Raw genomic sequence first — 24,295 nt, 5'->3', positions numbered from 1 at the left:
CGATGCGAAGGTGACCGAAATCAAATGTTAGAATTATGCATCGATATAATATACTGTAGATAATGAGACAAGAAGAACGAAATTTCGGAAATATAGCTCACATACAAGTGCAAAAAATACGAATCACAACACAAAACGAAGAGAAAAAGGAAATTGAGAAATGCTGAGTTTCAAATATGACATTATTTCGCGCGCTTTCTCAAAACGTAAGTTACGTTACACATACATCCATGTGATCTTTCCGCATACAGTTGCTTTGACATTACTTATCTCTACCCTATATTATATCGATGGAATTATGTCTCTTTCGCGGTGCTATGTGTACCAGCAGTTAGTCTGAATTCACAGTCATTGGTTTTGCCTCCGTATAGCTCTACGTTTAGGTGACAATTGGAAACTAGACAAATTCAAACGAAACAATAGGTGACGTTTCAAAACGAATAGCCAAAACCAAACGGAGTGAAAACCTAAAAGTAATAATTTACCAGAGTAAATTCTGTTTGGTCAAAAAATGTCGAATTAAAATTTAATTATTTGTTAGAAGACAGTCCAGTATTCAAACATTTAGCGATTATCGTCTTTGCATTTAGCTTCGAAAAATCTGACGTTACCTAATATGTCTATGGTGAAAACGGAGGATCGTAAGGCCACCATTAAAATTATGTCTATTGTCAACGCACTTCAAGCCATTGTGTCAGAAAAATAGCTCAATCCAATCATATATGATAACGGAAAAGCTCGAAAATCGTCAAGCTAGAGGATTGACACAAAGAACTGGACTACGGGCGTTTGCACTCCTTGGACCAACACCCTCTCTAGCAAACGAAGTTCGTTTTGACGTTGTCAAAATACCACCTTATTCCTTTGTTTGTGGGATCATACACTGTTGACTAATTTCTAATTTAACATGTAAAATCCAAGGGCTACGTTGAGCTTTTAGTAAAGAGAGGGTATTGCTTGGACTCTTTGCAAATACTACAAACATCGTTTATTTGCTCTCCTAAAAAACGATGCTAAAAAGTGTTTTCGTATCATAAAGCGTGTAAAGCTTAACCTTCACCTAAAATAACTCGTAAGCGTTAAGAAAATTACTTTATGGATTTGTTTGTTATATAAATGTGTCTTTTCTGCGTGCCGCCATTAACGTTGTTGTGCACTTTACCCGGCTAAACAATATTTCCTTTGTGTTCATGCACGGTACAGGTAATTATTCATCTGAGATGAGAGCACCTCATTAAATATCTAAAGCAATTTTAATAAATTACCATAAAGAACCCTTTTTCACATTATATCTCTAATTATCATTTTAGAGCCCCCCTTATCAAGAACTGTGATTTATAAATGGTGCTATGTGTGTTGTGCTTTACCTTCAGTAAATTGTAAATTGTACATTTTTAATTCACCGCGATATATTCCACTGTTGCACAAAATGGGAATATTGTATGGAAAATGTTAGCACAACAGGGAATCAAGGGTATATGGTTACCATATAACTAGACAATTTTTTTTTTTTCAAATTAACAAACCTTTGCATACTGTTTGTTCGAGGTGGAAATACATCGCAAATTAAAAACGTGTTAAAAATGTAACATTTTACACGGTCAAATAGCGGGCACATAAATCTTCATCACATACAGGTTAAAAGTCATTTAAGCTCTAGGTTTGTTGGTATGTCAGTATAGTGCCGTATAGAATGGGCTGGGCATGTATAAATAGTATTTTTGGTTATAAGTGATGAAACGTGGCCGAGTAGTACAAGCTTATGACGTGCTTTGCAAAATTCAGCTTTCATCACAAATTACAAACTACGTTTTTTGTGCCCTAAGGATCATAATAATGAGACGGAACACACAAAAAATAACAAAGAAATCACTCTACGAACTATTTCACTTTTACTTGGCAGTGACGAAAAACGTCGAATTATGATCCTAAGGCACAAAAAATATGTTGATCGGGTACGTACGTACGTATATCTTGTTTTAGGTTGGGATTTTGTTTGAATAATGAATTTGTCGACGGTTAGACGTCTTTGAATGTATAAAATGAAAACGAATTGTGTCGGAATTTGGTGGCATGAATTGTTTCAGTATAATGTTGTATGGGTAAGTTGTCGATGCAATTCTAAATGGAAAATAATTATTTCCCATTTGATGGAAAATCCGCGATAAAAAATCGTCTCTTTAGTTGGACTTGATTGAAATTCATGTTCGTGACAATGTTATGCATGGGAAATTTTTCCTATTGAGACTTTGAATAGTCGTTCGGGGAAAGTCATTTACTTGATGCTGGCATTGAGTATACTATGTCACTATACAACCGCCGATCGGGTAGGAATAAGGAATTGTTTTCATCCGACTTTGTTTGAAAAATCCTGCATATTCAACTCCTTCTTTTACAATTCCAGCTTTTACACTGTTACATCGGAACCTATTAAATAAATTTCAAATGTGTACTTTAAAAAGCATCGATGCATAGCTAAAATTGTAGCCTACATTTTTGTGTGTCTCGTATTTCATTTTTTATGATATCTTTTCATCCTTTTTGAAAAATGTACAACCGCAATAACGACCACGAATGCGCTATCTTTAAATAAATAGTAGATTACATTGGATGCTGCGGAGGTAGTTCATTACATGAGGGATAATTTTGTGATGCGAGCCGAACTCACAAGTGTAGTTTTAAGCAACAAGCTTTGGAAACGGTTATTTTGACAAGTGTAGAGTGCAGTTTCACCGGCTCTGAGAGACATGAGCAGTTTATGAAAACTTCCTTAAACTGCTCACTTTCCTCAGAGCTGGTCAAACGACTACAACCAAATGTACATTTTTGAAAAAAGATTCTGATGGAAATATATCTTCAAAAATTAAATATGAGGCAGACAAATGTAAGCTACATATTTAGCTAAGTACCGGTGCCTCTTAATGCTTCGCTGAAAAGCATACATATGGGCGTTTTTTAAATTCTTGATTTTAGTTTACTTTTGATGATATCTTTCCACCAGAATCCCTTTTCAAAAATGTGGCTTTGAGAAAACTGAGCAGTTTATGAAAATTCCATCAAACTGCTCACTTTTCTCATAGCTGGTGAAACACTACAACCAAAACTAATTTTATTGCCTATCCACCCGGAATATTGTTGTGTCATTTCCAAACTTTTGTCCAGTTAACTTTTAGTCTATTTCTAATAATAAATAATATTTCCAATCCAGTCTTAAATGTTCACACGAACTTTGCTAAACATTTCAACACACCTTTGACGCCCAAATGTAAACGACATAAATATATCTCGACTAATTGGCTTTCAATTCCTTCTATTCAAATAATTACATTCAAATGCGTTGTCTCATTACACCTCGAGAGGATTTCATTTCGTAATTAAACAAATTGATTTATACCATGAAAAGGTAACTTTTATACTCTTCCTTAGTCCTGCACGAAGGCCTCTAACTGGGTGCTGAGGTTGCAGCTGAGGTTCCATATGCCATACACGTATCGCATTAGGAAGACGTTTCGCTTTAGCTATACGCATTGTACTAGGCTTACACTGACAAATGAAAACAAAAATCTTACCTGTCACAGGTAGCCTACAATATCTGCCACAGCTGTAGCACTCCGTGCAAAATATACATACAGCTGCAGCTGTTACCTGAAGACAAACCTACCTGCAACAGGTAAGATTTTTCACTCTTTTTTGTCAGTGTATGCATCGCGTCAATGCTTGGTATTCCGGTTAGCACGGGACTTATCGCCGCAATTAGCTACGATCTCAACTAAATTTAATTGAATGTCCATCGATACATTTTTAATTAAATCCTGTGCAATTAATGGTATACAATCCAATTGGTAAATATTAGCTGCAGCAGTGAACGGATGCACATCTGTATATGCGCTGAACAAAGGGATGGCATTCAGAGAATATTTTGTGTGATATTTGTGCAGTACAATAAGTCACATTTATTTATTTATTTCCCGTGTTCCTCATGCCTCATGCTATTTACGAGCGAGGTAAAGGGTTTACTCTAGGGAGAGAATGGACCTATTACCTCCCTAGTAAAGTAACACCTGTTTTCCTAACACATGCTAAAATGCTTTTTTTAGCGAATGAGTGGTCTCCATCTCGAGCCGGTGGCGAGTGCTGGAATCGAATTCACTAAAAAAGCCCTTAGCGCTTTCAGCATAAGTTGGGAATAACGTTTTTCCTAAACGATGTGGGAAACAAGCGACGAAGTCGCGATATTTCATCAATAGTTAGGAAAAACATCTTTCACTTTCGTTTGGTCAATTCGACCTCGCTAAATAACCCCTGCCAATTCATTGCGGCAAAGCTTCTATTTAATACCGATTTTCTATATAAATAAATATTTAAATTAGGCTCGTCGATGTGCTGCATCGTATGTATGACATGACATATACAATGACACAGTAATACTGTAGGCATCGATATTCAGGGATTTAAATAAAAATTTCGCGAACCATAGTTTGCGATTCGTGGCAGAGCTCTCTGTAATTAATTATTGATTGCTAATTTGTCACTTGATCATCAATAATTTTGTCGTTTTTTATCGATGCTTTATCCGTTTTTGTTGGCAATTTTGCTAAGAGTTCTTTGAGCTCTTTGTTTGGCATTTCTGATATACTTACTTTCAAAGCTCAAGCAAGAATTTCAGTTTTTGTTGTTGTTGTTAAATAATCCTCTGCACAATATTTTCGATATTACATTCCAAAAAATTGTCTTTTCCAACATTTTTTGTGTAGATTCTCTTTACATTGCATTCGTTTGCTAACAATATTAGACATTTCTTTTCGTCCTCCCATCGTGGGATGAGTGTGTTCCCACCTACGGCATTGTAAGCTCCTTTTTTTTTGGGAGAGTTTTCGGTTTTAGTTTTTGTATTTAATTCTCGTTGTGACTTGTCGTTTCGCATTGTTATATTATTTCTGCTTGGAATACCATGTCTTCAATATTTTTGTTTTTGTCATGGTGTCTCGAATCGGGTGTGTTGTACAAGTTCTCTTTAGCTCACGAATATCTGTCTAATAAATTTCACAATGCAGTGGTGTGTGAAATTGGTGCGGTGTAAAATCCAATTATTAATTTCAATGGGACGTATTATGTGTGAATGAGCTTGGCTATAGAATGTTATCAGACATGCAAAATAGTAAAATACATAACGACTTCCCAGCAATATGTAACCTTTAACGACAATCATTGAGACATTTTTTTAAACAGTTGTTTAGAATGGAAATATTGAGGTAGAATGGCTTCACATTGACGAAGATACATTAACATTTTCTCTGGCAATGTATTAGCGACAGTGACAACACAAATAAGCGGTGAGCTCTGTTTGTTGTGTCTAGCAAAATGCATGTCTAGTCTATATGAAGTAAGATACTTTTCATCAACGTCGAAGATACTTAGACCATTAGAAGTATAGATTGGACTCCTAATGAACCCGTTGCATCGTCTGTAAAAGTTGAAATTTATCGTTTCATAAAGATTAGTCTCGTCTAAAAGACTAGAGTATGGAGAACTGTTTGAGCACTTAATTACGGGGTCGGTACTTGGCTGTTGTAACCGAGTAAGAATTTTTAACGAAGGGAAATGACTCGCGCAAGGACGCGAGCAAATGGAACAAGTAGTATTAGCCTCCGATAGCATTTAGATAGCAATGGACAAATAGCTCTACGTCCACTATTTGCAAGATTTCTTCAATTAAAATAAACTATTTTAACCGAACTTCTACAGACGTATCGGTCAAATATTTCTTTAGATGAAAAGATTAACAACAAATTGTTGAAAAATCTCTTACTTCACTACACTAAAACGAGAGTGTGGTCCAATTGACCCGCAATTTCCAGGAATTTCTTTACAGAATTACAGGAAAGATAAGATCTAGTTTTTATGGTGTTAACTTTCCTATAAAGAACAGTTCACTTAACGTTAGCCCTTTAGTTTCTGCAGATGACACAGATGATTCAAAAAAATTGTATGATTTAGAGCTTCATGTTGCATATTTCTTCTTCAACACTGCTTATGGATACCAAAGTGTGAAGTGTGAAGTCTTTTTTGTGAGTGCTAGTGAAGGTGAAGCGGCTCATATGTACTCTGAGATTTCGTCATTGTTACCAGGGATTAAGCGGGTTGATGAGTCTTCGTTGGAGATGTTGGGCTCGCCTGTTTTTGAGTTAGGTTTAGAAAGGATGTTTTCAGCAAAAGTTGAATCTATCAAGTTGATGTGTGATCGTTTAACTTTGATGGATGTTCATCCTGCTTTGTGTGTTTTTAGGAAGTCTCTCGGTAGTTCTAGGTTTAATTATTTGTTGCGTTCTTCGAAGGCGTTTTTGTTAGGTGATCGCTTGAGAGCTGTTGATGAGATTTTCCGTTCAACTCTCGAAGCCATTGCGAATGTGAAGATGTCTGATTTTTCTTGGGACCAGGCTTCTCTTCCTTTAAGCTTTGGAGGTATAGGTGTTAGGAAAGTTGAGGATATTGCGATGCCAGCTTATCTGTCGTCTGTTTATTCTACTTTAGAACTGTCGAGTGAGATATTGAGAAAGTTTAGTTTTCAGGTAATCGAAACTAGTGTTTTGGAATTAATTGAGGAAATACCTCGAGATTTTGTTCCAGAAGGTGACGAGAAGAAGAAGAAGCAAAAGAATTGGGATCTGCCGATGATTAAGAGTAAATTCGATGAGATGTTTGACTCCAGCGAACCTGTTGCTCGTTCAAGACTACTTGCATCATCAACCAAAGAATCTTCAAAGTGGTTGCAAGTAGTTCCATCGAGCCAATTGGGTTTGCTATTGGATAACAACTCTGCTAGAATTGCTGTTGGTCTTCGTTTAGGTTCTGGTTTATGCGAGGAACATAAGTGTGTTTGTGGTGGAATGGTTCAAAAGGATGGCTTACACGGCTTATCATGCAAAATGAAAATTAAAAAAATTGCTGCGCATGATGAAGTCAACAAAGTTTTTTCTCATGCATTTTCTTCAGCAGGATTTCCAACCATGTTACAACCGCCAGGTATGTCTAGAGATGATGGTAAAAGACCTGATGGAATGACCCTGATTCCATGGAGTCATGGTAAATCTCTTATTTGGGATGTAACCATAAGAGATACATTGGCGCCTTCATACATTAATGAATCTAGCAAGAAACAGCGGTCGATTGCGGAAAACGCAGAAAGATTTAAACACAATCATTATAAGCGTTTAAAAGAAAATTATTTGTTTACTCCTCTAGCTTTCGAGACTTTAGGCTGTATGGGACCTGAAACAAAGAAATTCATTGAGAAATTAGGAAAAATTATAAAGGCCACTTCAGGGGAACCGCGATCAATGGATTATTTATTGCAGAAAATTTCAATTGCGATACAAAGAGGCAACGCTGCGTGTATTTTGGGGACTTTGGGACCGGATAGAGTAGATGATTTTTATGTTTTGTAACCTTTGATTTCTGAAAAGATCGTTTTTTTACGGGCTGCATCACTGTGAGCAGCCTTTTTTTACATATCTGCTTCGATGCTGTAATGTATTCAAATTCACAAATTATTTGAAGATAATGGACAACGAGAATAAGTAGCCAATGGAAGAGATTTTAAATATTCAGTTGAAAGGAAATAGCATGTTGCAATGCTTTCTGCCGATTAGATATGGAGGACTGGGTGTTCGATTTCTATCTCATATAGCGTTGCCTGTCTTCATTACCGAAATAATCCCTGAGTCAATCATTGTTCAGCGCAACGATTTTGATTACGCTTTGAATTACTGGAAAAAACAACATCCAACGTAAATTTCAGAGGCGCCGACTTCTTTTTTCGTATAGTGTTGCGCTTTTTTGTATGATCGAAAATTGATGTTTTATTAATTGATGCTTTTGTAAAATTTAATTATCGATAAACAGCCGTGTCCTGGGCACTTTTGAACATTGGGCGAAACTTCTTTATAAGAACCATAAGCTTTGTAAAGAATAAAAGATAATTGCGAGCGTAGCGAGCGATTTTTTTCTTAATTGTGCTGCCAGTGTAAATTCGGATGAAGATAAAGTTCGTTTCAATACGGTCCCTCAAAAACTTTGCTAACGCTCTTGTTTCATAAACATTCACACTTGAATACATATACTCACACACACGTCATGTAATGACTCACTTACTTTCCTAATGTTGTAACATACTCTTACAAAACTAGAACAGCGATAAAAAGATGTTAGTCGAGTTATCGTGTGGAACCGAAGGATTTCTTTTAAATTATGTAGAATTCCGAGAAAGTAGTGAAGCTAACGTTGGAATTGTTCTTAAAGTGAAATGCCACGCAGCGAGAATTTTTGACTTACATGCTCGTTTTCTTCTACAGTTTAAATCATTTTTGATGTAAAAATGATATTTATTGTGTCGTCGAGTCATAGTGTTGCTCAGCCTCGACTAATTTGGTCATAGTGTTGCCCGAGCCTCGCGGCAAGACCGTAGTCGGCGCCTCTGGTAAATTTGCAACAATTAGGAATGTCGAAAACACAAAAATTATGGAATTTTATGCATTTCTCACAATAAAAGCTAAATTAATGAGTCCCGTGTTTCATATTTTGTCGCTCCAATTGATAATTTTTAAGTATTTCCGGTTTATAAGTTCCGTTCCTGCCCAAAAAAATGTGGAATCTACATAGAGTATTAAGTTTGCAACATAAATATCGGTTCCCTTCATTCATCCCGTATTCACCAGTAATGAATTTTAGTTTTAGTTAATGTCAAAAAATGTCAGTAAATTTGTTTCTTGAAAATATTCTCAGCAGAAAAGTTGTGTTACAGTTACCCAATTATATTAAGACTAGAGAGGGGTGTAGGATGCATTACTTTTACATCCCACACACTTCCCACATTCAATTGAACCAACGAATTCAATTTCATTTTGATTTTGTCGATTGGCACCATTTAAGTATGTTCCACGGGACTGACTGTGTAGTGTTTTGTATCGATTTGTAGGCTTAACACAGAAGTTATATATGTGGAACGATAGTGGGTGAGGTAAGCTACAACACTTCACTAGTCAGTTCCGTGGAACATCAATTTTGCAGAGAAGGCGGACACTATCACTGAATTCAATTGGTGAACCCGTGTTCCCAAAGTTAATGAAATCATCTGACCTTTTTTTTGCAATATCACGAAAAGCTGAAAAATTCACTGAAATGTCACTTGACAAATGCGGGAGAGGTACAGCCAATCACCATTTTGTTGCACAACCTATGATTAGTATTTTGCTATTTTGTCCAATTTAAACTCAACAATCTACACACGTTTTTACCACTTTTGTACATTCTACATGTACTTCATTAACGTTTTACACTTCTCCCATTTCTCACGAATTTCCTTGGAGGAGCTTGGCTTGTGACGCCACCTGCGTAGACACCATTACTGTCTCGTATATAAATCAAACTTTAAAAACCGCTGCTAACTTTACATGTTCAAAGAAGGAGGATTTATATGAAGAAATCATGCAGAATTATCATTTTTTACCTTTTGCTGTCGAGACTTTCGGAACATTCATCCTGCAAAATTATTTGTTAAAAGACTCGGCCCTATTCTAAATTCAAAGTCTGGGAATATTTACGCTAAATCATTTTTTATACAACGTAGAAGCGATCTTCGGAACGATTCTACTAAATGCGAAAATAAAAGAATTTTTTTTTATTTAAATGGCTGCAAACTTAAATAAAAAACTTAGCTGCCGATTGTAAAATTTTATCATTGTCCTGATCATTGTAAATAAAAACGGATTGAAATTCATGTTTAAATTTATATCTGATCTTAAGGCAATGTTCTTCAAAGAAATGAAATTAAATGTGGGAAGAATTAGTGAATGTATACGCATCGTACGAAAAATCGTGGTTTGGTAACCGGGAAACTTCAAAAAAATGTTCAACTCGGCTACTAATTTTCATGGAATCACTCGCTCACAATCGCAGACTCTCCATTACATGCATATGTAAATTAAAATTTTCGATTTTAATTTCGATATTTAGTTTTTTATCTGTTTCACATTAAAAATTTATGTTGCAACTAGGCTGTAGGTAGTTATACATTAACTCCCAAAAAAAAACCCGAATCGAAACTTTTTTTTTGTTCTCGTCCGCTGAATTTCAATATTCTTTGATATATGTGACTAGTTACAGATAACAGATGGAGGGTTTATGTGTAACAACCGATATCACCTCGTTGCAAACATGTTCGAATTATATTGGGGAAAAATATAAAACAAATTTAATGTAAACTTTTTCAATCTCTATTATTGGTAAAGTTTGTTGTTTTGAACTAAATTCAATTTATAAAGCACAACAAAATGAAGTGTACGTATGGTGGAATATAACATAAAAAAATATAAAATAAATTAAATTGCTAAGGATCGGTCGTGTGTGCAGAGAAAATGGCTATACACGACAGTGGTTTAGTGTTACGATAAAATGGTACCCATATGAAAACTGTTGTTATTTGCATTCAATTTCGCTAAATTTCGAAAAAGTACGTTAAGAGCGCCTTGAAAGTGAAGAAGAAAAACCTTTCCGCCAACCCGCAGTTGTCACGAATGTTTGAAATTGATGAAATCAATCAGGCAATTGATTCTCTCAAACTAGGGAAAGCTGCAGGCGCCGATATGATTTACCCAGAATTCGTCAAAAATCTTGGCAAATCAGCGAGAAATTGGTTAACAAAATTCATGAATGATATTCTACTGACGAAGAACATCCCCAGAGAATTTCGGAAAAGTAAAGTAATCGCCATACTCAAACCCAACAAACCCGAAGACGATCCTGCCAGCTACCGTCCTATCTCACTCTTGAGCGTATGCTATAAGACATTGGAACGCTTAATATACAACAGGATTTACGATACGATTGAGGAAGTCCTTCCACCAGAATTTGCCGGGTTCAGGAAAGACCGGAGTTGTTGTGACCAAATTCTCGCCTTGTCAACGCATATCGAATCTGGTTTCGAATTAAAGCTGAAAACCGGTGTTGCATTCGTAGACCTGTCGTCGGCATACGATACGGTATGGAAGGATGGACTGTTATTGAAATTTGTCGATGTTGTAAAATGCTCTGTACTCACACAACTACTGCAGAACATGTTGTCGAACAGACAAATCAAAGTATTTATGAATGGAAACTGCAGCAAGACTAAATTTTTGAACAACGGCCTACCACAGGGCTCTGTACTGGCGCCGCTTCTTTTCAATTTGTACATCTACGATATGCCACAGACTATTTCCCGAAAGTTCAGCTACGCCGATGACAATGCACAAGCCGCTCAACACCGGAACCCAAAGTACATTGAACAAATTCTCAATGTGGACCTGGCAACACTCGAAAAGTACTATCGAGATTGGCGATTGTGCCCAAATCCAGATAAAACGGAAATTGGTTACTTCCACTTAAACAACAGAGAAGCGTCGACGCAGCTGACAGCCAAATTTTGTGGAAAGACGTTGAAATTCAACTCCAATCCGAAGTACCTTGGCTATACCATGGACAGAACCCAAACACATAAACCACATCTGGAAAAAACGGCACAGAAACTAAAGTCGAGAAACAATATCATCCAAAAGCTGGCAGGCTCAACGTGGGGATGTGATGCCAACACATTGCGGACTGCGGCTCTATCGATGGTCTATCCGACTGCGGAATATTGTTGCCCTGTGTGGTTAAGAAGCTCGCACACAAGCAAAGTAGATACGCAAATTAACGCTGCTCTACGAATTGTCACCGGAACGATACGTTCAACACCAACGGCATGGTTACCAGTACTGGCGAACATTATCCCATCGACTATTCGTCGCGAAGCCGCACTACATCGAGAATGGTCAAAAATCGCTAAAAACGAAAGCCTCCCGATCCACCAGGACCTTATTCTTGCACCGATCATCTCAAGGTTAAAGTCCAGAAAGCCAATCTGGTGCGAACCATTTTATAACACAGATGAAAATTATGAATTCGACATTAAGGAAAAGTGGCGAGAAGCTTGGCGTGCGGAAAATCTTCACAACGAACACCTGATCACTGACCCGACAGAAAAGATCAATGGTTTTGACGCAGATCGGAAAACCTGGTGTCGATTAAACAGGTTTAGGACTGGCCACGGCCGTTGCGCCGATTTACTTTACAAGTGGAATGTGATCACATCACCGAACTGCGACTGCAACTCAGACGTTCAAACCACCAATCATATTGTCGACGTTTGCCCAGTAAGAAAGTTCACTGGTGGCCTAGTCGAATTACACGAACTGACGCCTAACGCTATTCAATGGCTCAATCAATTGGATGTTCAAGTGTGACGATAGTATGCTTTCCCGACGTTGATTTTTTTTTTGTTGCTTTGTTGAAATTTTTTTTTCTTTTCATTTCGTTTTTTTTTAAACTTTTCTTGAACTTTTTTGTTTTAATATTTGCGATGTGATAATCAGCTGTTTATAATGCCATACGAAATAATAATAATAATAAAAATAATAATTTCGCTAGAAGATAAAGCGCCGAGAACGATCAATGTGTGAAATTTTTACTCAACATTTTACACAAATGAGTATGGCTTTGGCAATCGATAAAAGATACTAACCTAGCAAAATCTGGCTCTTATTCTTTAAAAACAACGGAGATATCAACGTTTGAATGTGAATTCCCATACAAAAATTCAAAATATCGGATTCGACCGTTTTTTTTATGCAGCGCAACAAAGCATACCACCGCATACCACTAAGCGCGTGGATTCTTCATCGTTCGTTAATCACCTTTTTCGAATGTGCTATTTCTTGTCCAAAATTCATCGTCCTCAGCTATTGGGTATTTCTTTCAAATGAAAAAAGCATTTTCTTTTTCTTTTTTTATGTTTATATTTTAACAATTTTATATTTTACTGTCAACAAGAAATGGTTGAAAAATGTTCGAAAATTTGCAAGATGTTTTTCTTATTTTGTTGTTCTTTAGTCTAATTCGGTCTAATTTTTGTTGTTTTAAAAAGGTAAACTTTTAATTTTTTTTTTTGCGATTTCATAGTAAAAGGCATCGCTTTTACAACGTTTGACTTAAATTTTAATGTACAGGTGAAAAATGTCAGACAAAAAAATTATTGAAAATTTGCGCTGTTTCATTTGTCGTAAATAAATAATTAAAAAAAATAAAATTGTAGACCCCTTTCGTTGTCAAATTTCAAAATCCAAGCCGATTGTTCAGGATGGACTTTTATCGCCGGTATTAAATTAAGCGTGTTTTTGACGAAAATCATTGCATTGATCAATCATGTTATCGATACCAGCAAACAAAGCATCTCTAAAAGTAATCATACGAGTGAGTTTGATCACTTGTTGCGCTTTAACCTTCATTTCTCCGATAGAATATCTTTCATCTTGAAGATCAATCCTGACATTGGCAATTTGCGTTACTGCTGTTCGAATTGTATTATAGCCGTCATCACTGATTCCGTCTTTGACTGCAAGGACCTTGTTCAAGACAGGTTTAAATTCAGCGAGACTTTGCGTCAATAGCCTTCTTGAGGCATCCATTTTTCCGATACCATCTTCGAGTTCTTCTTTTATACTTTTTTTATGATTTTCAGCTAAATCCGGGAACCTATCAAAAAAATATCTCGTTCTTCGAATAATTTGTACACCCTTAGAGCACCACTCGAAAACCGATTCAGTTGCATTGCAATACAGATATTGAGTATTTTGCACGTCTGTTTGGATTTCACGGACCTTTTGTGCTTGCTCGTACGACAAAGCCTCTTCTTCCATTTCCTTGTAATTCTCTCTGATCTCATCCCAGTTGATAAATTGGTCCAATCTTGTGTTATATCTGTCATATATCGATACAGCAGCAGTAGCACCCAGCAAGACTCCAACAGTCACACAGAACGAAAAAATCAAATTCATTTTTATTTTATTGCAACGGTTCACTACGTAACTTTTAAAATTGAAGTTTGTCTGAATTTTGAAATTCAACTGAGTTGATTTCGAGTCGTACGCTGCTTTTATATATTCGATCGATGCATTCGATGACATTTTGTAAAATTGTTGTTTGTCATTATCACTGATTCTAAAAATTACAAGGCAATTTTATGCAATAATTATCAATTATTTCGATGCTTTATCACTATACGAAGGAAAAAATTGTTATTCGTATCAATATGTCGTGACCTTTTAGATGTTTCATTGATCTAGAGTGAAATAATAGCTCTCTATACCAGGGAAGTAATGTGATATCTCAAGATTAAATTACTTCCCGTGTGCAGTATGCTATTTTACTTTACGATCGACGTAGAGGGTTTTCCCTAGGGAGGGAATGGCCCTATTACCTTCCTAGTAAAGTAATAGTTACATGATGCATACTCATCTGTTGTGGACGGTATATTTTAGGCAATTTCACGAGTTGCAGCCCGAATTAAGTGACGGCGACAAGCGAAAGTGCCTAAAATAAGCCGTCCACAACAGATGCGTATACAACTTTTTATGCTTTTTATATTTCGTATCCAGATGAGTAAAGGTGTCCGAGGGCTTTAGCCCGTATGACGTTTTCCTTACGAAAAATGGAAAGACTTTTTCCTAGGGACGGAAAGTCCATTTTCCCTCTCTAGTAAATTGCACTTCCCGAACGCAAGCATGTAAATCTTACGTAATTGCTTGTAAGTTATTTATTGTTTTGACTTGTGTGATTACTCTCAAAGCTCACACTTGCCAAAACAACAAACTTAGAAGCAAGTACGTATTATACTACTGCAAATGTATTTATTTTCAATAGCAAAATCGATGTAGCTAGTGGTATCAGATCAGCAAAGCTATGATTTCTTCAAAAAGCAAAAAAAATATTTTTCCGTCTACATGAAGAATAATTATGGTTTGTAACAAAACTGAAAACTCCGAACATATGGAGTAATCAGAATTGAAGTTCTCCTTGCGTACTGTGTTGCAGGAACAAAAATATTTCTATTTTTCTTATTAGATAATAAAGATCATAAATCGTAAAGAAAATATTTTCTATTTATGCAGTTTACGATACGAATCTTCCGAATGCAATGACATCAATAAATAAAATGGAAGAGAGAAAAGACAGTAAACAAAGTCAGCCATTTCACATATATTCGTCTTCCGGTAAGGGTTCCACCACAGGAAAGTAAGAAATAAATAGTGCGAAAAACATTGGTATTCATCTGTACATTTGAATGTCTCTTGTAAGATGAATATATTTTGGTAGATTATACTTTATCTGGTATGTATCTGTCGTGCTACAAACATAAATTCGTTTACAACGAAAACATGATGATATAAAAACCAACCATAGAAAGGTGAGTATTCCACTCGCACGATTTTCGTAATAATGTACGATATCTTTCTGCATTGCGAATGGAGAGAAAAAAGGAATAACTAAGACGGTCTTAGCAAGACCAGAAATTATACATGTTACAAATATATGGGGTAAAATAATAAAGATGCGAATTGACGAAGGGAAAATAATAATTAAGAAAATGTAAGACAAATTACGAGCACAATTTCGACTGAAAGAAAATACCAGAGTTGTTTGTATTATATTTATATACGCTAAACCCATGGATTTGCATGGAAAATTTAACTCGTTTTTGTTACTAAAAACATTTCCTTCTGACTACTCCGACCCGTACAAAGGTTCTGGCCTGTTGTGTTTACTCTGATGGAAGATTTGACAGTGCTTCAACCGGCAAAGTACATAGAAAGACCATCCACTACTAACTTGTTGGTTTTAAATCAATCTTTTGAATAATTTTAGCTCTCTGGACCTCAGATAGTTACTGCAAGATTTTTCTGAATATGTAGGTGTATCAGAAAATGTAAGATCATCAATACAATCGGAAATAAAGTTTGTAAAAATTAGGACATGATTCTTCTGTTTTTGACATAGAGTTACAGTCGAGAGGTGACATGGTGGCTTTGATGCTAATGGGCACACAGAAATTATATGGCCACCCAGCCATGTTTAAGAATGACATCGCCCCATGTCATCTCTCGATTATAACTCTATGGTTTTTGAACGAAAATTCGAAGTAGTTTTTCTTGACTGTGGCAGTTTTCGTTTGGAATTGCTTTTGGTTTTCTCTCAAGTGTTCAATTTGGTGATTGGTTTTCGTTGGAAAAGGAAAGGAAATTGGCGGTGCATTGGAAAGGACTCAGATCGTGAGTACAGTACTGCTGAATTTTGTTTCTTTTTGTGGTTGTAATGTGTTGGATTTCAAGAGTTGTTTCTCGATGGTTTTTTTGCTGCAAATTTTTGGTGAAGTTTTCAAAGCAGCCGTCCCTTTAATCCGATTTTCCATGTTTAAAATGGCAACTTTTTCGAAATAAAATCGTCAACAACTTGTTCAACGTTGCGATTTTATGCTGTCTTGGGAAGGGATCAGTGGAAACAACTGATGATGACTAGATCACGCTAGCCTCAGACCGCCACTGAATCCCGAGGTCGAAACAGCGTCTGTCTTTGTGTCTTTTTGTTTTTCACTTAACGTGAATCCCATGGGTAAGGGAAGAGTTTGATACTCTGTTCGTTTATTTTTGATGAATGAGGAAAGGAGCTTGTTGTTTTAATGTCTCAGTGGAAATCCCGCCCCCCGCCGTTAAATGAGAAAAGGAGTTTGTTTGTTTTTGGTGTCTCAGTGAAAAGCCCCGAATAAAGTGGAAAAGGAGGATGTTCTTTCGGTTTTGCATATTAGATAGCGCCACCCCTGGAATTAATTAATTTTCCAGGTAAAATAAAGTTTTGTACCACCGGCATATTGTATGATTTTTCCTTCATTCGCTTTCTATGTAACACTTACTCGTAGATATTCTAATAGTCCGTTGCTAATTCGCAACGTTAAAAATATCGAATGTCCTATGGACTGTAACTCTATTATATCCTCTATCTGGTTCTTTTAAGAAACAAGGCATCAGAACAGTCGGAGCGTTTGCTGCGACTTAGCCCCGTACGACCCGTAATCCTATTTCGTCCGTAACCATAATACGTCCGTAGCCGTAATACGCCCGGAACCCTAATACGTCTACAACCCTAATGCGTCTATTACCAAAATGCAAGTAAAGTTGGGCATGGTCAAATTTACTGAAAGTGTTCATTTTTAAAATTGCGCATAGCGCAATTACGAAAGCCCGTACGAAGTACCTCTCAAATAGAACCAACAATTTACGACATTATTTTAGAAACCCAAAATTTTTTGCCAACTTTCTATTGGGTATTCAATTATCTCTCAAATGAAACAAAAACTAGCAAAATCGGATGATATTTACTCGATTTATGTGCAAAAAACACTTAGGGCCGAGTAGCGGCCTTAGTCCAAGGGCCCAAATTTGAAACTTTTTTTGCCATTATTCTATTCGGCATTCAATTATCTCTCAAATGAAACAAAATCTAGCAAAATCGGATGAGATTTACTCGATTTATGTGCAAAAAACACTTAGGGCCGAGTAGCGGCCTTAGTCCAAGGGCCCAAATTTGAAACTTTTTTCGACACGTTCTTTTCGGTATTCAATTACCTTCCATAAAAAACTAAATCTGGCAAAATCGGATGAGATTTACTCGATTTATGTGGAAAAAACACTTAGGGCCGAGTAACGACCTTTGAGCCCTTTGAACAAGCTCGCGTTGCATCCTACACAAAAACAATGTTCAGCAACTTTGTTCTACTCGTCAATACCTTTCATTTGATATATCACAAGCAGCTATTGCGTGCGTATTTCGGTAGATATCGTCGAAAGACTGAAAAACACCAATAGGGCCCTAGCTCTGGAAGGGCCGACCCTACCATGCCCATTTTCGAACTTGACCTTAGTTTTGTTGATACCAATCGGGGAAAAAAAGAATTTTGAAAAAAGGTTGTGATTTGCTCAAGCTAGAGGGGTCACAGACGGACGGACGGACGGACATTTTTTGTTATTGCGGATTCGTCATCTATGAACATAACCAAATGCTTTTCCCTTACTGTCTGCTTCCAATTCGACGTGTTACAAACGGCATATTAATCTTATAAGCCCCCAGTACTTCGTACGGTGCTAAAAATACAGTGGGAAAAGGTTACCCTAGAGACTTACACCTTATGCGATTTCTTGCAATCAGAATGTGAAGAATTCACAGAAAATTTACCTTTTGTCAAATTAGATCTAAGAATCGTTTGCTGCCGCTAGCGCTATCTATGACGTTAGATAGCGCTGCCATTTTTCTGAAGACATGACATGACTTTATGAACTAATGAATTCATTTGAGCCTTAAAAGATTAATCTGTATACACCGTAAACTACCCGACGCACTTATCAGACCAAATATTAAAATGTTTGCGATGGTCATAGTTTTTGTGGGTTTTTCTCTAATTATATCGTCCAGCTGCGAGTCAAACAATTGTAGGTTAACCACCCACAGTGAAGAGAGACGAACGATCGCTAGTACTTATGTTTCGTTGACTATGATAGAATTTTGTTATTCTAAAATGGAAATACAAAAATTCAGTCTCACTATATCTGAGACATATTTTTAAAATTCATAACTCAAATTAAAGATGTATCTCTTCATGAGTAGTTAATATAATGTAAAATGCGAAGAACTTACAGAATTTAAATGTAAGTTTACAATCAAAGCAAATAACTGGACGGCGAACAATAAAAGTCTGACATAAACCGACTAGAATCGCAATATTTCCTGCTATAAAATGTACATTCATTAAATAAGCTAAAAAGAAAAAACTCGGAATGTGCACACAACACCGAACCGAACGTTCGTCTTCCGTTTTATATATTATATCACCCAATAAATAATTCATTCCAATGAAATTGTTATGATTTATATTTTAAAATTCAGATCCTGTGTTTGATGTTTTGCTGTCGCAGAGTCGGAAAACGGGAAGAGTTTTTATTATTTTGACATCTTAAATATGTTTCACTTCCTTCACCTTCTACTTGCCGAGATGGAAGTAAAAAAAAACAAACACCGGGAAGGGTCTGCAATTTCATTTTCATATTCCGAATGATAACATAAAACACAGACAACATGTAAAACTTGTTTAAATAATAAATAATCTTTGAAACACCCATGCGACACTTTCGTCACACCAAACAAATATTCTTCGAGTTTCTGAACGAAAGGTGACAACAAATATGTGTCATAAAATATTTAAAATGCTTCCGTGGAATGTGAAAGATAAAAAAGATACAAAATGTCGTGGCTTGAATATTAAATAACTCAGGATATTTTCTAGTAAACACTACAGGCAGCAGCGCACCTACACACGCATACATCGACAAACATTATTATTATTAGAAGGGAGCTTTTTTATCGCATTTTTACATTCGATTTTATGTTGCGCGTATTTTGTTTCTTGGGGTGAGATCATTGCAAGCTTAGTACATCTAATGCAAATCGGTAATGAGATGGAAAATGTTTTTCGCAAATTTAAAAGACTACAACACTCGACAGTAGCGACCATAAGCTTAAAACATATGAGCAATACACTCTCTAGCAACCAAACTCTCAGTTCTATGTGTCAAATTCACGACTTATTTCTTTGTATTCCACAGTTTGACTGACTATGCTGTAATCTACGCGTTAATTCCAAAGGCTCCTTGATTCTTTCACCACCTTAATAAAAGTAGTAGATAGAGTATTGGTGGTTTCCATTGCAATTTACGCAGGTTGAAGGTGATTCGTCATTCAGTGGGTACTCGTTCGGTTTGTGTTTGTGTGCGGACTTCATATGTGAACATCTGTGTTCCTCACAGTTGGATGCTGCGTGGCCCTTTATCTACTGCAATGTCAAAATATTCATAATAACTTACCAGGTTTTGGTATCTAAATACCGTACTTTTAATGTCAATTTACGCACGGGTATTTTCGATCGTTGTTATTGGTTTCGCAATTCAAAATAGTCTCTTATAGGTATAAAGTGTAGAGATTTGCAGCCTTGTAATCGACCAATGGTACAAAACTTTATTTTACCTGGAAGCCAGACTAACTCCAGGGGTGGCGTTATCTAATATGCAGAATAATCACCAAAACAAACAAACAGAGCATAATTACTCTTCCCTTTCCCATGGATCGCGTGAAGCGAAAGTGGAGATAAAATGCTGTTTCGACCTCCGGAACCGGTGGCGGTCAGAGGTTAGCGTGGTCTAACCATCTTCAGTCGTTTCCACTGGTCCGTTACACGAGACAGCAGTAAATTTTCTGATTGAACTAGTAATTTGAAAATTTACAATAAAAGTTCTGCCACCTTTCGATGGAAATTTCGAAACTTAGTGAGAAGCTACTATGAAAACGTACCCACAAAACGTAGCTCAACAAAGAGAAAATTCACTCACCCCACCAGCTCACGCACGGATTACCTCACTCGCTTCCACACAAAAAAACCCACTCGCCTTCACACAAAAACCACTCAAATTTCACACAAAACAAAAAACCCGAAAACCGCAGAAACACACAAACTAAAAGCCTTGACACTAACACAACTGCACGACCACTAATCCAAAAAGGAGAAAAACCCGACAACGAAAAACCAAAAAAAAAAAAACGGAAACAGAAAGAAAAACGGAGAACGAAAAAACGAAAAAATTCCTTTTGTCAACGTACTGATCCTGTCAGAATACTGATTCAGTCAGTGTAGTGACCCAAACTTGGACAGAGTTGTAATCGACCAATTGTAATTGTAATCGACGTGTGTACGTGAGTATAATAATAATAAACTGAATAATAAAATGAAGCGGTTCATTTTTGAAAAGTCAGATAATTAGACGACCTAATTCGCAGGATGAAAATGAACTCAAATGAACACTGATATATAAATTGAATTCATATTGAAAATATAAGATAATTCAGGTCCCTAGTGAAATCAAGCGCTCCTGAATGGTTCATTTTACTCTGCCGTGTTTACAAACAAATCAAACAAATCAAATGCCACTCTAGATCAATGAAACACCTATAGGTCACGGCATACTGATACGAAATAGTAGAATCATCGAAGTTCGATCGTTTCGTAATAATTTTCTTCCTTCACATAGTGATAGCGCATCGGAATAATTGATTTATATTGCATAACATTGCCTTGTAATTGTGAGCGTCAGTGATAACGACATATGACATATCTGTTATGTTAGTGATACAAACAATAATTTTACAAAATGTCATATAGAATGCAGCACAAAATCTGAATATAAAAGCAGCGTACGACTCGAAATCAACTCAGTTGAATTTCAAAATTCAGACAAACTTTAATTTTAAAAGTTACGTAATGAACCGTTGCAATAAAATAAAAATGAATTTGATTGTTTCGTTTTGTGTGATTGTTGGAGTCTTGCTGGGTGCTACTGCTGCTGTATCGATATATAAAAATTATGATGGAACATCGGATCAATTTATCAACTGGGATGAGATCAGAGAGAATTACAAGGAAATGGAAGATGGGACTTTTACACACGAACAGGGAGGGAAGGTCCGTGAAATCCAAACAGACGTGCAAAATGCTCAATATATCTATCAAAATGCAACTGAATCAGTTTTCGATTGGTGCTCAAAGTGTGTACAACTGATGCAAGGAACGGGATATTTTTTTGATAGGTTCCCGGATTTAGTTGAAAATCATAAACGAAATATTAAAGAAGAACTCGAAAATGGCATAAGAAAAATGGATGCATCAAGAAGGCTATTGACGCAAAGTCTCGCTCACTTTAAACCTGTCTTGGGCAAGGTCCTTGCATTGAAAAATGCAGTCAGTGATGACGCTTATTATACAATTCGAACAGCAGTAACTCAAATTGCCAATGTCAGGATTGATCTTCAAGATGAAAGATATTATCTCTCAGATATGAAGGTTAAATCTGAAAAATTGATCAAACTTACCCGTACGATTACTGTTAAAGATGATTTGCTTGCTGGTATTCGTAACATGATTGATCAATGCAAAGATTTTCGTGAAAGACATGCTTAATTTGGCCAGTGGTAAGTGCATCCTGAACAATCTGGACATATCGATTTTGAAATTTTAGAACGAAAGGGATATTCTAAGAATTCACTTTTTTATAAATTATTTACGACAAATGAAAAGGATCAAAAAGTAAACTTTTTTTTATTTTGGAACATTTTTCAACCATTCCTTGTTGACAGTAAAATATAAAATTGTTAAAATTTTAAACATCAAAAAGAAAGAAAAACGATCGTTTCATTTCACTTATAGAGTAGATAGTCCACTGCGGTGAAACAAATTTCCATTACGAAGAGGACGATGAATTTTGGACAAGAAATAGCAAATTCGAAAAAGTAGATTTGCGAACGATAAAGATGTCAATGAAATGTCAACACAAGGAGCGGAGGACATAGCGATTTCATATAAACAAGCTCAACTCGGTTTGGATGATACCTGACCTGGTTTGTACATTCATTGAAAGAACTGACAGTCGATCATTTACCGTCGTCGAAAGCATGCTGTGCTCGTTCTGCATATAAGACCCTGATTGGAAAGCTTCGTAAAAGCCCAGTTTTTCCACAAAAACACAATTCGCAACAATCTAATAGACAACGTAAAACCTTATTTAGTTACCAATTTTATTTGCAAATCAAATATCCTTTTGGCGTGGCCATAGATTTAGTTATACTCGGCATGACTGATGGGCAACACTTCATCACTAAGATCTGAACACTTATTTAAATCCAACGTGAATGATCGAGGATGAAGATTATTGTGCTCGATTATTGTTTTCTTAACATAGGTTTGTTCCATCGTACGGTAAAGACGAGTTTTGACAAGCCGAATACGAACGAGACCATCCACAGCATCCCTCAATGCTTTTGCAAACAATTTGTCAATAATATTTTTTTGGTTATGGCTCTATGGATGACGTTTTGACAGCTCAAAAATAACCTTCGAGTAGACTTTATTGTCTGCAAATTGTCAAATCCCTTTTCCTCCTCTTCTTGTCATTAACGAGGTCATGCCCAAGGTAAATATATGGGCGGAGGTAATGCCATTCAGAGCCGCGGCCTAGCACAATAGTTCGTTGCCACTGACATCTTTTTTTAAAATGGTTGACTAAGATTTACTTGTGTTTCACAAAATGTTGTGCCTGTCACAAAACAGATGGCCCAGGTTTCTAAGCAATTTTGTTATTTTAAAGACAGGTAGAGATGGCGTTTATAGCAAACTTTACCTTGGTCATGTCATTAATTTCAAATAGCAAAAATGCGTCCGTGTCACGCTTTTTCTCAAGCGCACATATTATTTTGAATTTGAATTTTTCGCCATTTTCAATTTTTTGCTGTTTTGCTGCACAAACTGTTCGATTTCCAGTTATAAAATTTTATTTTATAATTTAGAAGCTCAATACTCTAATTAAATTTACGACCGGACAGAAAAGAATCAATGAAAATAATTGACTTTGAAGTTTTATCAGATATTTGCCAATACTAGAATTCTGTGGTGACGTGTAAGATTTGTTTACATTTCCACGGTTATACAAGGTAGCATCAATGTAGAAGAACGAATAAAACTACCACCATCCTTAAAAATTTTCAGATTTGTTAATTGAAAGATTTAACGGAACTAGGTCTTTTGATCATCAGCTGAATTCCCGTCAGAGTTTACCGGCATTGATAAACCTTCTGTTGAAAAGGGAATCGTAGAAATCACTAATTCTTCCAGCACCAAAACCATGAATTCTCCATTCGTAATCATTTATTGAACGTAAGATAATTCATAGACATGTGTATGTAGCGGAGCTTTAAAATCTACAAATTCAGACAACAAAAAACATTAAAAACTATATACAAAACATAGTGAATCACTATTCTCTTACATCTAGTAAATCACACGTAATCTAATCCCTCAATTCAACTTTAATAAAATTGACCGATTACGATTTGTACAGAAATAAACTAAAAACGTGTACCTTGGTCAGAGGTATGAAAATGAATGACGAAGCAATGAAATAGAAAACACTTCCAAGTGACAAAAAATGTCTTCGGCAATGCAAAAACATCGCGTTGTCGGTCGCGTTTAATTATTGAAATCAATGCTGCCAAAGCACGAGCAATAAATCAAAAAATTCAGCGGTCATTTTTAACACCTTCCCAAAGAACTTAAATAGACTCAGAGAAGATGCGAGATCAACACCGTTGCCGATTTATCTCGCCTAATGTCAAAAACTCGTGAGGTGTTAAGGACAGGTGAAGGTGTATCGCAATAAGTTTACATTGCTATGTAAGCAACTTCACCTGGCCATAATCTTGCCTTAATCTCCATCTTCTATCAGTCTATATAAATTGTTAG

General features: G+C 36.3%; 2 long non-coding RNA genes across 2 annotated transcripts; one reads left to right on the top strand and one right to left on the bottom strand.

The window, feature by feature from the left end:
* Positions 1 to 6,734: 6,734 nt before the first annotated feature.
* On the top strand, positions 6,735 to 7,455 carry LOC119066617. Its single transcript, XR_005085774.1, has 2 exons — positions 6,735 to 7,023; positions 7,243 to 7,455. It is a non-coding gene; the product is annotated as an uncharacterized LOC119066617 (long non-coding RNA).
* A 16,228-nt stretch (positions 7,456 to 23,683) lies between these two features.
* LOC119066616 lies at positions 23,684 to 24,092 on the bottom strand. Its single transcript, XR_005085773.1, has 2 exons — positions 23,823 to 24,092; positions 23,684 to 23,754 (listed from the first exon to the last, which is right to left on the bottom strand). It is a non-coding gene; the product is annotated as an uncharacterized LOC119066616 (long non-coding RNA).
* Between the last annotated feature and the right edge of the window lie 203 nt (positions 24,093 to 24,295).

This window comes from Bradysia coprophila, chromosome IV (genome assembly GCF_014529535.1).
Source record: "Bradysia coprophila strain Holo2 chromosome IV, BU_Bcop_v1, whole genome shotgun sequence".
Taxonomy (NCBI): domain Eukaryota; kingdom Metazoa; phylum Arthropoda; class Insecta; order Diptera; family Sciaridae; genus Bradysia; species Bradysia coprophila.
This window is presented reverse-complemented; position numbering and strand designations above follow the sequence as displayed.